The 12,500-nt window shown below is 33.9% G+C and overlaps 1 protein-coding gene and 1 long non-coding RNA gene across 5 annotated transcripts in view; one reads left to right on the forward strand and one right to left on the reverse strand.

Annotated features, from left to right (window-relative positions):
• LOC136851473 (uncharacterized) overlaps nt 1–12,500 on the forward strand; it is a 544,852-nt gene that overhangs the window by 465,566 nt on the left and 66,786 nt on the right. The window lies entirely within an intron of this gene.
• The window catches only part of LOC136851469 (uncharacterized), a 75,537-nt gene that overhangs the window by 21,939 nt on the left and 41,098 nt on the right, over nt 1–12,500 (reverse strand). The window contains exon 1 of one of the 4 annotated variants that reach the window (XM_067125577.1): nt 11,575–11,810. The exons of 2 other annotated variants lie outside the window; for them this stretch is intronic. The gene's annotated coding sequence lies outside the window, so the exon portion shown is untranslated. Of the gene's footprint in view, nt 1–11,574; nt 11,811–12,500 lie in introns of those variants that run through there. One more of the 4 variants, XM_067125572.1, reaches the window with a different exon arrangement.

Here is a 12,500-nt window from a genome sequence, read left to right on the forward strand (position 1 = left end):
CATTCCGTACGTCCGTCGGTCCACGCCTGAGTAGAGAGAGAGAAGGAGACTGAGTCGGTCGTGATCTGCTAAATGGAGCAAGCGTTCGAAACTATCTCACCGACCAAATGAGACAGTGAAACGCATCCGGGAAGGCAGCAGGGGAAACGCGAAAATGGCTGGCTGCCAAAGAAGGAGAGAGAAGGAAGGATCTTTTCTTATCCTCGCCGCCTCCTCCTCTTCCTCCTCCTCCTCCTCCTCCTCCTCCTCTTCTTCCTCCACTTCTTCGCTTGCTTGCTTGCAAAAGTCAAATTGGAATATTATCCTGGCAAGGTCACTCGGCGAAGGATTTCTTTAAAAAACATTGCCTCGCATATCCTTTTCGGCGGCGCGCGGGTAGCCTTTTGGGGGTGGAGGAGGGTAGGCTTTCCCCCCCCCGGGGGGGGGGCGGTGCCTCGGGCATCTTCGTAAAAAAAAAAATAAACAAAAAAACATGCAGTGTTTTATGAGGTCGTTCAGTGGTTGCGGTTTTTCTTTTTACTCTTAGTTCTGATTTATTAGTGAGATTAATCTGGAATTTTAAATCGCTTGTGTGAAACGAAACTTATAGATTTAATTTTTACACTTTTTATTAAAAAAAAAACTGCATTTTCCTTTCTCTTATATACGATTTCGTAGTGCAATTTAATCGTGGGATTCATTCATACAAAAATGTTTATTGAAGATACCAAGCACATTGCTTTTTCAAATTTAAAATTTAAATGCTTGCAATGGGGAGGAGATATATAGAAGCTCTCCTGTATAAAATAAGTCTTAATTTTATATATTATATATATATATATATATATATATATATATATATATATATATATATATATATATATATATATATATATATATATATATATATATTTTTTATGACCACCGTTCACCATTGTCTATTCAGAGATGCCATTAAGATAAGCATAACCCATGTTTGGCTAAGCATAAGAGATGTTTGGCTACAGAGAGAGAGAGAGAGAGAGATTGCATTTACCAGCTCACATCGAATATTCATAAGTAAGTTTCTTGTTATGCAGTCTGGAAAAGTTTTCTGACAATAAAAAATTAAAGCAATTTTGCATAATCATGGTCTGGAAGTTTTAAATAATAGATGAGAAAGAAAAGTTCGAACAGAAATCTTTTATGCAGAGAAAAAACTAAATTAATTTCTGGAAAGTTTAAAAGATGTATAAAATTTTTCAAACATTTTTATAAAAGTTTTTCAAACATAATGTTTTTCAAATTTTTATAAAATTTTTCTAAAATTTTTATGAAAGTTTTTGAAGGTGCATAAAATTTTTCAAAAATTTTTATGAAAGTTTTTGAAGGTGTGTAAAATTGTGCAAAAATTTTTATGAAAGTTTTTGAAGGTGTATAAAATTTTTCAAAAATTTTCATGAAAGTTTTTGAAGGTGTATAAAATTTTTCAAAAATTTTCATGAAAGTTTTTGAAGGTGTATAAAATTTTTCAAAAATTTGTATGAAAGTTATTGAAGGTGTATAAAATTTTCAAAAATTTCTATGACTGAGACGTCAAAATTAAATAAATATAAAATGTACCTTTGGAGAAAGATTATTCAAAAGAAAAGCTATAAAATTAATTAAGAAACGTGGTATGGTGACGTAGAAATATAGAGGATGAAAAAAAAATTTTTTTTATATTATTAGGTGTATTAAGACCTAGCATATCCAGAAACATTATAGACTTTAAAAATTGATGGAAAATCTTAAAAAAAGGAAGTTCAAAAAACGTTTTTAGTTTTCTGTAAAAGAAAACTGTTGTGCCGGCTTTGTCTATCCTTCCACACTTTTTCTGTCCGCCCTCAGATCTTAAAAACTACTGGGGCTAGAGGGCTACAAACTGGTATGTTGATCATCCACCCTCCAATCATCAAACACCAAATTGCATCCATCTATCCTCAGTAGTTTTTATTTTATTTAAGGTTAAAGTTAGCCATCATCGTGCTTCTGGCAACGATATAGGATAGGCCACCACCGGGTCGTGGTTAAAGTTTCATGGGCCGCGACTCATACAGCATTGTACCGAGACCGCCGAAAGATAGATCTATTTTCGGTGGCCTTCATTATACGCTGTACAGAAAACTCGACTGCGTCGAAGAAAATTTGGGCATTTTTTACTTGTTTTATAGTGACATGATTTTTTTTTATGAACAGATTTTCGGAATGCTGTGAGTATTTATGTTATATGAATATGAAAAAAATGGATAAAAACCTGGCTATCTGTTAAATGGGTACAGAAACATTGGCCACTGAAAAAGATGTAAGATAGTCATTATAAAGAAAGATAAAATGTTCAAAATAATCATAATCGTGATCGAGGACTAATATTTTTGGGGTCATTATCTTTATTTTATTTACAGTCTTTTGTTTATGTTTTTACGGTAATACCCCTTTCGTTCCGTCAGTGCACTCACGCGGTGCACTTTCAGGTAGAATCTTTTGCCTTCGGCCCCTCCTTCAATCTTTCGTTCCTTTTACTCTACCTCCTTTCATATTCTCTTCCTTCCATCTTACTATGCACCCCCTCCTAACAATTGACTCGGAGTGCAACTGCGAGGTTTTCCTCCTGTTACACCTTTCAGACCTTCAACTGTCAATTATCGTTTCAGCATTGAATGACTTCATAGGTCCCAGTGCTTGGCCTTTGGCCAAAATTCTATTTTCAGTTCAACTTTCTAGGAAAGAACCGAAATATTTACTAGATAAAAAGGTATAAAAATATTCAAAACATCCATGAAACGGGACGTAAAATACGGAAGAAAGACGTAAGTCAAAACAGAGACGTGATGAAAACACGTTTCTGATACAAAAAAAAAAAAAAAACAAGACTTGAAAATGACCCGAGGTATTCATAACTCTAGGACGCCCCAGAGAAGTTGACCTCGGGAGTTTTGTAACGTCGGAATTTTGAAATAACGTAATTGAGACCTATCTGTCACTCTGAATTTTTTTATAGAGCAAATTTGCATGAAGAAAGTGATCATAATCATGGCGAAGTAGGTAAGATTTGTTTGAATTTTTTTTTTCCCCGATAAAAATCATGGTTTCGGTTAGGTGACCTGATCTGACCTGGGGTTAACTTGGTATCGAGAAGAAATGAACTGTTTTCAATGTTGTCGCCATAATTAAGATAATTATATTATCTTGTATAAAGAGGTTTGAGTAGACTATTTTTCGTGTAAATTGAGCTATGGAATATATAGATATATCTGACCAAATTATATATAAAAAAATACTTTTAAAAATAGCTATATCTGAGAAAGGATTATGATTTTAGCACTGAACATTGTTGTAGGTAACGCGCATTGATAGGAGTTTTTTTTTTTTTTAGTTGTTGCTTTTGGGTATCTAGTACAGAAACAATCTGATGAATGTTGAACATTGTATCGTAGCTCATTGCAAATTATCACTCTAATGAACTATGCAGTATATATGTATATATAAATATATATATAACCATACACAGATATATGTTTATATATATATATATATATATATATATATATATATATATATATATATATATATATATATATATATATATATATATATATATATATATATATATATGTATGTATGTATGACTGTGAAAAATTTTCTGTTAAAACAGAATCTCATGAAATATAAGGAGCCCAGTCGCTGTTTGCCTGAGGAGAGAGACAGTTTGGTTTCTGAAATATAGCCTTTATTTTCCACATTTTGTCGTTTTTATGGGCTCCTTACATTTGATATATATACAGTATATACATATATATATATATATATATATATACATACATTTATATATATATATATATATATATATATATATATATATATATATATACATATATTTATATATATATACATATATATATATATATATATATATATATATATATATATATATATATATATGAAAACGTGTTTACGCCCAGCCTTGCTAATATCGTGCCCCAAAGCTTCCTAGCCTTCAAGAAATCGAGGTGTAATCCACTTAGAACGATAAAGTAAGGCAAAAAAGAAAAAAAAGAGCAAAAAAACAAAAACAAAAACAAAAAATTAAATTGACAGTAACCTAAATTAAATTGATGGTGTTCGCACCTGTCCTGGTCTAATTCCATTCCAGTCTGCGAACGTGTGGCCCATTTATGGGAAGGCTTTTTTTTTTTTAGGTTTTTGTTTTGTTTTTGTTTTTCTTGAATCAAGATCCCCCTTTTAGAAGGGCTTATGCGCTGGCTGGCGGCAGCTGCCTCTCCGTAGCTGACTTGGAAAAGGGAGAAATGAATATGTGGTTAATTGTTATATATATGGGTTGATATCGACTCTAAATACAAATACCTGAGTTCGACGGGGATTTGTAGGTGGGAGCCGGTATCAACTTATAAAAAATACCCCAATTGTTGGCCGTGTGGGTAAAGGCGTCACTGTAGTCCTGAGTTCTTGTCTTTCGTGGGTTCGAGCCCACGGGACGACGAACTTATTATCAACTCGAAAATTCCCCTTCGGTAACATAATGGAAATAAATTATTTCCGAGGTAGAGCAAATTGGATGTTAAAAGACGTTTGTAGCTTAATGCTTATATATACTGTGTATATATATATATATATATATATATATATATATATATATATATATATATATATATATATATATATATATATATATATATATATATGTGTGTGTGTATCACAACGCACACGCACACGAACTATTTTGTTTACTCTCAGTATCAACACACAAATGAAAACAGACATCAAGATTATCATTACGCCAGACGGCCGACTGAGGATTCTGATCAAGACTGAAAGCCCGATGTTGACAACTCGATTCAAATGCCTAAATCAGATCCGAAGGTCTTCGGGAGCCAGAAACCGCCTCGCCAAAACATTTTATCGGAAGTTGTTGTGACCTGAAATATTTACCAGGGTCGCAGGAATCGACTCTCATTAACGGCGGGAATTATAGTTGGTTCCAGTAACGCAGAATTTACTCTCTCGGGTATGAAGAGTTCAAGGTAAGGACGATGTTTTTAAGGACTTCGGTGATTCCCCCCATAGCCGCTCATGACACGGCAAGATATAAAGGTCGCGGGAAGAAGAAGAAGAAGAAGAAGAAGAAGAAGAAGAAGAAGAAGAAGAAGAAGAAGAAGAAGAAGAATGCAAAGTGAATTCGGTAGCAGCTAAGACGGACGAGACGGAATGCGTTGGCTGCGCGTATCTCGAGAGTCTTCTGAAAGGACTAACGCTGTCATCATCATGATAATTAACGTACTTCTTTCAAAAGGCAGTAACGGTTGGACATCGCATAAAGAGCCGATTAGAGAGGCGTGAAGTGAGCTAGAAAGAGAGAGAGAGAGAGAGAGAGAGAGAGAGAGAGAGAGAGAGGGTGGTCAACCCGAACGGTGGATGAGGGAGGGGCGGTCGGACTAGTTTTTGTGGCTCCTTTGAACAGGAAAGCCTCGGTGTTCGGGAGTTCCCCGGTCCGCAAATGGCCCCATTGCAATAGATACTGCTCGAAGATATGTGCATAAAATGGAGAGAGAGAGAGAGAGAGAGAGAGAGAGAGAGAGAGAAGGATCGGGGTAGAGGGGAGAATATTTATTTAGAATGAAAGGATATTTGATTAAAATGAATGAGAGAGAGAGAGAGAGAAGGATCGGGGTAGAGGGGAGAATATTTATTTAGAATGAAAGGCTAAATATTTGATTAAATGAATATGGCAGAGAGAGAGAGAGAGAGAGAGAGAGAGAGAGAGAGAGAGAGAGGTGTGGGTAGTGGGAGAATATGGTATTCATTAAGAATGGAAGGTTATACATGTGATTAAATGAATGTGGCGGTGAGAGAGAGAGAGAGAGAGAGAGAGAGAGAGAGAGAGAGAGAGAGAGAGAGAGAGAGAGAGAGACAAAAGGGAAAGGATTTGACATTCAGCTAGAAGAAGCAGTTTTGTTTATTATTTGGTATTTTGGTAACAGTAAACGACAGTTGGATATTCACACAACCAGATGACCTGGAGAGAGAGAGAGAGAGAGAGAAAGAGAGAGAGAGAGAGATTTAGCATAACTGAAGATAACAAAACTAATTTTTATTCCTTTGGGCTATCCACAGTGACCATAAAATTAACCCCAAAACGCAGAGATTTGCAACCCCCCAAAAAAAAAAAGACCAATTTCAAGGATAAAACTGCTGGCCAGTCAAGTATTTCGATGATTCACGCTTGCTCATGAGCAGTTTTTTTTATTACACATTGAAATTTTGTGAACTACTTGTAGTGTGGATGTGGACAGACACGTAGGCTAGAATGTCACCTGCTCAGGTAAAAAGTGACAGTTGCATTATGTAATCAGTTTACTACTGTTTGCTTCTCTCTCTCTCTCTCTCTCTCTCTCTCTCTCTCTCTCTCTCTCTCTCTCTCTCCTCTCTGTGCTTGTCATCTGTTTGTGTGAATATGCAACTGTCGTTTACAGTTACCAAAATACCAAATGATAAACAAAACTTCTTTTACTAACTGAATGTTGAAGACTTTCCCTTTCTCTCTCTCTCTCTCTCTCTCTCTCTCTCTCTCTCTCTCTCTCTCTCTCTCTCTCTCTCTCTCTCTTTATGCATTTGCGTTTGTACGTACCACTCACAACTTAAATGTCATTATCAAAATATTGTATTATTTAAAAATAGCAGTTTGGAATATAGAGCACACACATATATGTATATATATATATATATATATATATATGTGTGTGTATATGTATATATTGTGTGTGTGAGTATGTATGTGCGTGACAGAAGGCAAAAAGGATATAATGAACTAATGTACTCCGTTAATAACAATTTTGACATGGAAAGTCTCACAAGATTCTGTACATTTTATTCATTCCTCAAATAACCCATTTAGTTGGTCCTGCTTTATTGAAATCGGAGATAGCATTAACCATGCATTAACAACTGACCCCAAAAAAAAAAAAAAAAAAAAAACTGTAAACACAAACCGTGACGTCATTCCGGACAAGAGGCTATTAAGCAAGGAGACATTCCCACCTCGCAAGGAACCGCAAATCGCATCATGACAGAAACAGATTAACCAAAACCCCCTCAGAGGAACGGAGACGGAACGCCGTGATATCTTTCCTCTTGCTTTTTATAGATGCGGCGTTGTAGACGTCATTTCAGGGCCTTGCCCAAGGCCGTAACGGAAACTTCGTCCAAAAGACGACAAGACGAGATCGGGCAGGCAGATAGAGAGAGGAGAGCGGCAATGACTGTAAATGAAGACGGGTAGATCAGCGACGTGATTATTATTATTATTGCCTTTTGCAGCCGATAGATGGCGGTGGCGCGCGTGACTTACCGGTCTTCGTTACAGTCAAGGACTTGCTTTTCTTTCGAATTGTGTTCTTTATGGCCGTTTTTTCCTGTTCGAAATGTGGAGGAAGAGGAGGAACGGAGCTTTATAAGGGCATGGAACACTAGGGTGTTTGGATTACTGTTACTATGTTAAAGTAGCGTCCTTGAGAGTAAGTTATTCCTAAGGTATTAACATCGAATTCATGCGGACCTTGGGAGTAACTGACGCTCAGAGGTAATTATGTCAAATAAGGACACCTTCCCTGACCAAGGTTCGAATCCTGGTTGGGGTAGGTTTCTTTTTATGTGTAGACCATTCACAAGAAGTAGTAAATTGTTAGGTTACTTTTGGCTCATAGTTCAGAAATTTCTTAGGTAAAACCAGTGACAAACTATTGCACTCTTGCAGACACACACACACACACACACACACACACACACACACACACACACACATACATATATATATATATATATATATATATATATATGTACATATATATATATATAAGTAATACTGTATATATATAATATATATATATATATATGTGTATATATGTACTAGCGAATCCACAGGGGGGGCACCTGGGCACATGCCCCCCCATAAAAAATAATGACAAAATAATTATATTGAAGATTTAGATAATAACAAATGAGAAATACAAAAACGTGAAAAATATAAAATCTATTATAGAAATAATACAATTATGAGAAAAAAGATAATAATAACAATTACATATATATAATATATATGTATTAATATATATATATATATATATATATATATATATATATATATGATATATATATATATTAATATATATACAGTATATATATATATATATATGTATGTATTAATATGAAAATTGGTGCCCCCTTGAAATTTTTCTGGATCCGCTAGTGCATGTATTTTTAACCTTCCTGTAAGCCATAGGATCATACAAATAATCCACTCACTAAATTATCAACACCATTACATGTGAGTGTTCGACCCAAAACAGGGCAGGATGCAGTAATTACAGTATCACGTTAATGTTGAATTTTCACGACATTCGAACCGTTGGGTTTAAAAAACGGTAAGTGTTTGTTGCTATGTATTTGTTTCCTGACGAGAAACAACAAAATGGAGGAAACAACGCACTGAAAAGAAGAGGCAGCGAGAAAGGAAGAATAAATTGGGAGAGATAAAGAACAGGATGATAATAATAATAATAATAATAATAATAATAATAATAATAATAATAGTAATAATAATACTGCGTGCAGAAATGAAATCTTCATTCATGTATTTGTATTGTATACAAAACGGAGATTTTTCTGTCTCCAAATAATAATAATAATAATAATAATAATAATAATAATAATAAAATCTTGATCATGTACTTGCAATGTTTAATAATTGTGGATTTTATATCTTCAATAATAATGATAATAATAACAATACTAGTATTTTAATAATAATAATAATAATAATAATAATAATAATAATAATAATAATAATAATAATAATATAAAGGACCGTAATAAGAATAATAACGACATTATTAATGATAATACCGAGATTGAGTGGAGGAACAAAATCGTTAGCCATTGCAATGTATTACAAAACTGTACATCTTTATCGCCAGTATCAAATCCACAACCTAAAAAAAAAAAAATGAAAATAAAACATAGTTGTAAAAGTAAATGGAGTTAAACAGACTCTACAGAGGAAAAGGATTCTGAGAGCCATCATCTCTTATCTCCCAGACTCCGCGAAGGACCTTTTGATAACTTATTACGAAAGCTTAAAAAGAAGGCGAAATAAACCAGTGGGGTTCCTTCTACCCGCTGGCCTTGAGGAACGCCTGAGCACACAGTCCTCTGAGTCCTTCGCTTTGTTTGATTGGTTTCTTTTTCTGGCTTTTTTTTTTTTTTTTTTAGGTCTGTTGTCACGACTGTTTTTACTCCTGTTTTGGATTAAAACATGACGGAACGGAAAAACGGTTATTCGAGACTGCGTCTTAGGTTTTTCGAGATGTGGGAATGATTTATTTTTTACTGTTAGATGTCGTTTCAGGGTTGGTAGTAGTTTGAGTTTTATGGAAATTGTTGCACTAAAAAAAAAATCAGAAAAAAATTTTTTTAGTTGTCATTCTTGGAAAAACTTTATGACTGTTGAGTTTTGTTTTCAAAGGAGTTGCTAGCTTGAATTTGAATGTCAAAATTGTTCAGAAAAATGGTTTTAATGTAAGTACATAATTCAAAACTGTTTAAGAAGTTTGAACTTAAAATCTAAAATCTGACCGCTCAAATGAGTTTTTTTTTTTTTCTGAAAATCTAAAATCTGACTGGTCGAGTGAGTTTTTTTTTCTGTTGACGTACTCTCTAAGGGCTTACTGGTTTTTTTTTGCAATTTGAAATTTCCCCCAAAAATGCACCTTCTTGTGAAGGAGTTCTTACGCGCTAGTTTTCAAAATTGATAGACTTTATCGAAATTTAAAGCCAAAGAATTAGCTAGTTCAATAATGTAGCTTCCCAGTGAATTGTGTTCAGAAACTGTTCGAAAATTCACGTTTCCTGGAAATCAGAAACTGGCGGTTTACAAACTAAAAAATGGTACTGCGTAACTGTGTCGGACTCAAAACAGCAATGATTCTTATAGAAAGGCTGAGTCAGCATATTTATTTATTGTTTTTTTTTTTTAGTGTTCAGTGTTGTTTGATTTGGTAAACACTTTCGGTTTTAACGAACCCTAAACACCTCCCGTAAATAATCTTCAATATATATATATATATATATATATATATATATATATATATATATATATATATATATTGCTTAAAAAATCTCAGTAGATGCACGTGACTTCAGTGTATAATCGAATCCCACAAGAAAAAGGCAGGCAGAAGTTCAGTACCAAGCGCTTTCACGTTTATTGTGCCCCCGACGATGCGTCAATAAACGTGAAAGCGCTTGGTACTGAACGTATATATATATATATATAAATATATATGTATATATTATATGTATATGTATATAAATTATATATATATATATATATATATATATATATATATAATAGCATGTTATTTTAGTGACCATTTATAAAAAAAATCATGTAAACGTCAGCAATTTCATCGAATCGATTTCAAGATATCACTCTATCGTTTTATTTGTATTTCTATTTATTTACCTTTTATACCTTAATGGGTAAAAATGAGTGTCAAGTCACCAATTACCTAACGCTCTTCTTAAAGAGACGAAATTAACGCGGGCGACGTGAAATTAAGGAAATTGCCGGAAGTTGTGGTAATTGCTCTGATTGTCGACTAAGCACGGTCGTGCAAAAGGAAGCACGCCATTGTCGTTGTAAAGAATATTTTGGCACGACCTATAATAATAATAATAATAATAATAATAATAATAATAATAATAATAATAATAATAATAATAATAATAATAATTCTGACTTAACCACGCGAAGTTGAATCTCCCACTTTTACAGTTATAATAATAATAATAATAATAATAATAATAATAATAATAATAATAATAATAATAATAATAATCCGACTTATCCACGTTAATTTGAACATCCCGCTTCTACAGATATAATAATAATAATAATAATAATAATAATAATAATAATAATAATAATAATAATAATAATAATAATGGTACCCTATAAAAGACGTCTAAAATAAGTAAAGCTAAATTCTACTTTTTTGTTATTAAAATGAAACCGATCACGCGAGCGAGACATAACTACTAAATATGGAGAGAGAGAGAGAGAGAGAGAGATACCGGTGTTGTCACTTAACATTTGTTACTATGGTACAATAGTTGTTGATAAGCATCTGTAAGTTGAACTGAAAAGTTCCGTAGCTGACTGTTATGATAAACCAAACAAAACCCAAAAGTACAGCAACAAGAACAGCAACAATAGAAGCAGCAATAATAATAAATAATAATAATAATAATAAATAATAATAATAATAATAATAATAATAATAATAAAGATTTAGACAAACTTTTCCCCACTTATTTTTGCTAACTAATAGGTGAAAACGAATGTAAGTATCTTAATGACACTATAAAAACAATACACATTCACACGCACACAGATAGGTATATCTATATATATATATATATATATATATACATACATATATATATTTAGAATATATATTACTACTGTAATAATAACAAAGATTTAAATCAACTTTCTCTCACCTGATGTTGTAAGAAAATGATGAACCAAAACGAGGTAATTAACAGTAGTAATAACCTCCCAACGTGAACATATCCGTAATTAGTTATCACCAACACCACCACGTCTAACCACGAGAACTAAACACAATTCTCCGAAAGAAAACTTAAACATTGAACTAAGCATCTGAGCTTCTTGAAATCCTCTCACTAGCTTTCGTATTCTGTGACTTCTGGTTGAAGAGTGAAACTAGGCAAAGTCACTTCATAGAATCTCGACTCTGGCGGAGTCCCACATTCCTCTTTTTCTTCTTCTTCTCTTCTTCTTCTTCTTCGTCTTTTTGGAAGGGCGACCCAGGTTCTCTCTGTCTACGACTTGCTCCGAAGGGGAAGTCCCGGGCAACGCATGTCGTGGATAGGCAATGTTTACCAAAACTTGTTTCGTTGGGGAGCGGCCGTTTTCTTTCAGGTTCGTCCGCGCGCGCGCCACCCTCTGTTGATCGATGTGGGTAACTATATGACTTTCTAATGCCAATGGGAGGGGTACTGGTTACGTTGAAGAACACGAGTTCTTTTTATTTTTACTTCGACAGATTTTTGCAGACTTGTCCCCGTTCGAGAATGGATTTTATAATAATTTATGCACTTTTTTTTTGAACGAGACCACGCCTTATCCCACAAACGTTCGCTCAAGAAGGGAATGTCTTCGCCAAAACGGGCAGGTTTTGTTTGGGAAACCGCGATCTCTGGCTAGATAATGTTGCGCCACGCCGGAGGTTATGAGCCTTATATAATGAAGAGATAGAGGGCTAAGTGGAAAAAACACGCCCCTCCTAAAAAAACGTTTACATAAGAGTGTAAACTCAAAAAAAAAAAAAAAAAAAAAAAAAAAAAGCTTAACGGTACAACTTTTCAAAACTTTTTCTTGCCAGAGAAACAAAGTACCATAT

Source organism: Macrobrachium rosenbergii, chromosome 23, assembly GCF_040412425.1.
Source record: "Macrobrachium rosenbergii isolate ZJJX-2024 chromosome 23, ASM4041242v1, whole genome shotgun sequence".
Classification (NCBI taxonomy): domain Eukaryota; kingdom Metazoa; phylum Arthropoda; class Malacostraca; order Decapoda; family Palaemonidae; genus Macrobrachium; species Macrobrachium rosenbergii.